This window comes from Pteropus alecto, unplaced genomic scaffold (assembly GCF_000325575.1).
Source record: "Pteropus alecto unplaced genomic scaffold, ASM32557v1 scaffold156, whole genome shotgun sequence".
NCBI classification, from domain to species: domain Eukaryota; kingdom Metazoa; phylum Chordata; class Mammalia; order Chiroptera; family Pteropodidae; genus Pteropus; species Pteropus alecto.
Window position 1 is genome coordinate 1,626,728 of NW_006437746.1, and position 6,402 is coordinate 1,633,129.

General features: G+C 44.8%; 1 protein-coding gene across 11 annotated transcripts in view; it reads left to right on the plus strand.

Annotated features, from left to right (window-relative positions):
- TRAK1 (trafficking kinesin protein 1) overlaps nt 1–6,402 on the plus strand; it is a 165,032-nt gene that overhangs the window by 87,460 nt on the left and 71,170 nt on the right. The window lies entirely within an intron of this gene.

A 6,402-nucleotide genomic window follows, 5' to 3' on the forward strand; every position in this document is an offset into this window, starting at 1 on the left:
TAAACCGAAGGTATTGGGAACAAGGTGGCCGCTCAGTATTTCTCTGACATAGCCAGACGTGTGTGCTAAGGCTGAGGATTTCTGTGTGAAAGCCCACTAAGCCGGTTATTCAGGAGACTCCAAATTGCCCCCGCAGTGGCAAACCATACATGTCCGAGGGCTGCAGAGCTGAGACCTGGCAGGGCCAGCAGGACACAGGGTGGTTTTTGCATTTACAGTGTGTTTGTGATGACAAGGGCGTGAAACCTGATTTTGTAGATGTGATTTTTTAAAAATTCATACTAATGATGTTTCTGAGGTTCGTTCAAGAGGTGCCTTTGTAGACAAATTTTAGAAGTTCATGGCAGCCCTGTGAGATGGGTAGGACAGACCACTTCTCTTTTGTTTTGACACCTCTGGCTTTAAAAGTCAAGTTAACTTGAGGCTGGTCTAAATTAGTGATGTCACTTTCAAAATGATGTCATTTACATATCTGTGTATCATTGTGTCACCTTAAAAAAGTACAACAATCCTGCTTTTACTTGGAGATGACTCGGTTTGAAACCAGTTTATAATGCATCTGTAGAGTTTTCTGTAATTATTTTCTCTACAGATTAATCTCCAATTTTCTTGAATTTGTGAAATCAGTTATAATAAATAAGTCAGAAGTGCAAGTTTCTTCTTTAGAGTGTATCTGAGGCTGTTTTCACATTTTCCCTAGTAGGTATTAATTAGAAAGGAATTTTTTAAAAATTGACCTGTATTTTTATACCTAACACAAACCATATAGTCTGTTGTGAACGCTAGAGATAAGCAGTTTTCATAGGAATAAAAATAGAATAATCCACACCAAGGCAAATATGAAGCATGCTAGATTTGTACTAAGGTTCAGGTTGAAGCTTTAGAACTTCTGGTGTGTCTCGTAGCATACAGGAAGTTCTCTGCAAGTGACTTTTGTTTATTCTCGATATCTGAATTGCCAAGGACCAGTGTGAACTGTGTGGAAAACCAGAGTAAACCACCTTGGTAGGCTCCATATCTGGTTCTTTCAGACTGCTTCACGGTAGAATTCACAACGGAACTATTTTTCTGGAAATTTCTATTTGTTCCTTGCTCTTCCTTACGATTCTGCAGGGCCCCTCATGGCCATTTCTGCTACAAGAGGCTCCCGGGTCCCTTCTCATATACACACCAATTAATCACTTATGTTCACAGTGTGATTGGAACACCATTCAGGGGCCGTATTTCACTCTTTTCAGAGAACTTTTAGATGAATCGCCTCATTTTATCCCCTGTAAAATGTCTACAGTTTGGGCAGAGCTGGTTTTATTAAAGAAACAGAAGTGTGGGGGGTGCACAGTATTTATCCCATGGCACCAATCTACAGCTTCTAAAATCCTTGAGCAGTAGACATGAACGGATATTATGTCTCGCTTGTTTGTTTTGCTCTCACTTATATATATTGAAGAGAAAAAAAATTCTCATGGCTTTGGCAGTGGATAACACAATTTGTAATAAAACCGGAAGAACCAAAATAAACATTGAGCAGAGATTCTCGAAGTTCTCAGAGCCTGATTGCCTCCAAGTCTTCCCGTAATTCCATGTTTTCCTCTGTGGTGCCTGCGCTTAGAGCAAAGTCGATATTTGCTAAATAGCAATTAAATGAGTGATCAGGTGTTAACTCTTAAATACAGCACCCTCTAGAGCAGGGCTTTCAAACTGAGGTTCTGGGACCCCCTAAGGGTTTGGAGAGAGAAATGGGCGATTCTACGAACTTGTACCAGAAAAAAAAAAAGTGCATCTTTATTTTCATTAACTTCTAACTGAAATGCAGCATTTCTTTTTATTGTGAAAACATAGAAAACAAATCACAGTGGTATTAGCAGGACCTGTGACTTCGTCACCAGTAGAAATCGTAGATATTTTCATATCATGATTGAAATATCACCTTCAGTCAACATTGCTTTGAAATCACATTCGTTATTAAATGTGCGATAGATTTGTTACATAAGGCGTTGATAAAGAAGCACATATACGTCACAAACTTCTAAGTTTTAGTAACCGCATTATAATACAGTTGGTTTCTTTTATAGTTCTTTGTACTTTATTTTATGTCTTCTTAAAGGACTTTGAACCTTGCCAAACTGGCTGAGGGGTCAGTAGAAGGCACAGGTTAGGAGCCCTGCTCTGTATGTGGTTTCATTTGTTTGTTTACATGTGTGTAACCCTAGAGATGCTGTGACTCAACGCTGTGCCTCACTGGTGTGTTAAATCGTTGTGAGGTGTTTGAGAAGACAGAATAACCCCTCATTCGTTTTAGATTTATTTTCTGCATCGACTCAGACAGTGGTTCTCTGTTGTGAGTGGGAGTGGGGATTAGCAGTGTTCCAGGGTGTTCTGATATGCCCCCATGGGAGGACCAATGGATGAACGGGTCATCCATACTGTTTATACACAGATCAGAGCTGGGGTAGTACTCAACTCGCATTCCTACGTGTCACCCCCCAGAGTGGAGAAACGATGCTTTGCCCCTCACCTGGCTTGCTGACAAGTGGCAAGACAGCTCTGGGCATCCCCCTTTACCAAATGGTAGAATGAGCATTTCAGAAAAATTTCAACACTTTCATCATCAGGTGGATAAGTCTGAGACACACAGAAAATGAAAATGACCCACAAAGCAAATGTACCCATAAAGATGGGCCAGTTAGGATTAAACGGTCCAACAGGAAGGAAAAATAAGCAGCATCTATTGCTTACTCTGTGCTAGGTGCTGTTTTTAATGCTTCACGCATCTCTCGTTTAATTTTGACAGTGACTTCTGATTTAAATAGTCTCGTTATCCTCATTCTACAGATGACACTGAGACTCAGGAAATTAAGCTTGCCCAAAGTCACATAGCTAGCAAGGTGGGATGCTGAGTTTCAAACCTAGGTTGTCTGGTTTGACTCCATATCTTAACCACTCTCTCAAAGTAGCCAAATGAGGGGGAAAAAAATCTAGTTTAAGAATAAAGCTCATTTGGTAAAAACGGGAGGAAAAAAACACCCTTGGGTTCAGAATATGTCAATAACTTATTTTTTTATATAACACAAGTCCAACATGTTCAAAATTCTTTTTTTTTTTCCTCAAAGCCACTGTCTCAAGTAAAACTCAGCCTGGTGTAGCTTAATTTCTTTCCTGTGATTTTTGCCTCCAGCCCGTTGTCTGTAGGTCTCAGGTGAAGATGACTACAGACCTTTCTAGTCACGTAACACTCAGCAGACACCAGACATGGAGGTTGCTGTGTCGGTGCGCAAGTAGCTCTGGCTCCTTCTGGTTCTTCCTTTCCAGGGTCCAGCCTGTGTAACTGTTCAGTTAAGCAGCACTGGTCAGAAAAAGAAAGCTCTCTGGGTCTCCAGTGCATAGGACCTGCTGCACGCTTCACCTCTGAGTCTACCTGGAATGATCTTTTTCTTAAGAAGAGATTACGAAGCAGATAAGAGTTTTGAGACATCATTGCCTTGTTTGCTTTTACCATAATACATCAGCCAAGTATTTATAGGGTGCCTGGTGTGTACCTGTTATCTTTCGTGAACTTGGTTTGTTTGAATTCCAGCTGAGATTCTCTGGCTGAGGCAGTAAAACCATCTGGCTGACTGATTTGCTTTCATGACCTAACTAGGGACTTTGCACTGGGTTTGGTCGACGCAGGAAGCTCTCGAGACCTTCGTCTGGGAATCTGCATATTAACCAGCTCCTTCTACCATGTTCATTTTTAAAAATTTAAACAAAAAATTTAAAGCCCATGAATCAAGTCCAACCATAATCGTGCGAATGGGGCGTCAGAGGCCTGGGGTGAAGCGGCCGTCCTAGCTCATGCAGGTGGCTCGCACGAGGCCAGGGAGTGTGTTAGGGCTCCCCGCTCCTGCCCCCAGCACTCTACAGTTGTGCCTGTGGGGTGGAGGCTGCGGTAGAAATCATCCCCCACTTCCGCCCTTGGTCATTCACGCGTGTGTGCAGTCTCAGGTGTCATGAGGTCTGAATGAGCCTGAGTGCTACAGTTTACTCACACAGAACTTGTCACAGGAGAGGGGACTCTGCCAGGACAAGGCACGAGGACACAGAGCATCGGGCATGGGGGTCTAATGCGTGCAAGTGCGGGCGGAACCCCACCCTCCCCGCCTGCTTATACCTGACGTCCCTTCCTCTCCTCGTCCTCCGTGTCCCCGGAGCAGAGTTGACATCGTGACCACTCCCTTCTAGAAGCTCACCCCGCTCGCTCCTGGATTTCCCTCCTGTCTCTCTGGCCAGTCCTTCCAGCCTCTTTCACCAGTATTTCCTCTTCTTCTTCTGAGTTTCTTAATCAACCCTGATGCACCCAGAGAGCTTTTAAAAATATACTGTCCCCAGGCCCCACCCTGCGAAGTAGTCATTTTAAGCCTGTCATTCCTGTCTGCAGTGTCTGCGACACGCTGCTCTGTGGGCGCCCAGCCTGCGTCTCTCCGTATAGTCTCTTCCCAAAGCTTAGGTACCAGCCACATGCTGGCGTCCCCCAAGTGCACGTCCACCCCTGATCTCCCCTCCGCCTTCTAGGCTCATATCCCAGTCATGTTCAGTGCCAAAAGTGGGGTTTTTTTCCTTCTGTACACATTCGTCTTGATAAACGTGACACGGTTTACCCCATTTCCATATCCTCCTGGCCCTCGGCCTGCCCTGTTAATTCTTCCTCTGGGTATATCCCAGATCCCTTCTCTGACCTTGGACGAAGTCCCTGCCGTCTCGTTGCTGGGCTGCCCTGACTGCTCGCGTCCACTTCCGCTTCTCTTCCAGTCTCTTTCAACTCTCAGTCGCCCAGCTGGTCTTTCCTCGCGGCCCAGTTGGTGATGCTGCTCCTGGGCTTCCCTTTGCTCTTTAGATAAAATGCAGGGTCTTCAAGGACCTGTGACCCGGCTCTTGGTTCTCTCTGTACCCAGCCTTGTTCCACCTCCCCCTCCCCCCTGCAAGAACCTTGAACACACCAAACTTGCCTAAAGGAGGGTCTTTCTGACCCCCGCTCCTTTCCTTCCTGTTCTTTGGTTCTCAACACAAGCGTCCCATCCTTAGAGAAACCTTCCAAACCACCCCATCTGTAGTTTCCCCCCAACTCCTATGACCAAACAATGACAACGATTCACCTGTTATGGAGCGCTTCCTGTTTGGCAGGCGTGTGCTAAATGCTTCACCTTCATGAGTGTACTAGGGTATATATACTAGATTCGAAGTACGTGAAGAAGTTCTTTTTGGAAAATAATATAGTTTTCAAGATTTTGCTTATTTTTGTTAATGTTCCCAGATATTCTCCTTTTACTGGTGATCTTCATCCCAATATCAAAGTGGCGTTTCTTCCTCCAAACACCATCTCTTTGATTCACCTGGTAGATCAAGGAATTATATAGCAGCTTTTGAGATCTACTGCCTGAGGAGGACCAGGCTATTTCTGCAACCTGGGAAGACACTGAGAAGACATTGATGCAATTCTGTAAAGATTACAACACCTATGACTGCATCAAGAGCCTTGCTTGGGCTTGGGGTGATGTCATCAAGGCGAGTATGAATGGCATCTGGAAGAACACAGGAGGTCCATCCGTGACTTCAGTGGATTTGCCAAGGATGAAGAGGTTGCAAAAATCAACAAGGCTGTGATTGAGATGGCAAACAACTCTAATCTGGATGTGGGTAGGGGTGACATTGAGGAGCTCCTGGAGGTGGTTCCTGAGGAACTGACGAGGGAGGAATTGTTGGAACTGAAACAGGAATGTATAGCTGAAGACTCAGGAGGTCCATCCGTGGCTTCAATGGATTTGCCAAGGATGAGGAGGTTGCAAAAATCAACAAGGCTGTGATTGAGATGGCAAACAACTCTAATCTGGATGTGGGTAGGGGTGACACTGAGGAGCTCCTGGAGGTGGTTCCTGAGGAACTGACGAGGGAGGAATTGTTGGAACTGAAACAGGAATGTATGGCTGAAGAAGAGGCAACTGCAGAAGAAGAAGGACCCGCAAAAAAATTCACAGTGGAGGGTTTAGCAGAAGCTTTGGCAGACCAAGAGCCTCCTTCAAAAGTTTGAAAACCATTAGGTTTCATGAATAGAGAGGAATGTTCATTTCTGTTCATTATCTGCTTACAAGCAAATCTAGGATGAAAATAAGAAACCAAACCAAGCAAATCACCAAGGACATATTTCTGAAAAGAGTGACATCTCCTTCAGAAGAGGCCCAGGCAGGTCCTTCAGGGGGTGTTCCAGAAGAAGACATTGTTGTCCTCTGCAATGACAGCTCCGTGGGCGTTAACTGCCCCTCAAGGCCTTCCAGTGAGATAGGACGTGCAGGTGAGGGACAGTGATACTGATGATCCTGACCCCATGTAGTCCTAGGCTAATGGTGTGTTTGTGTCTTAGTTTTGCAC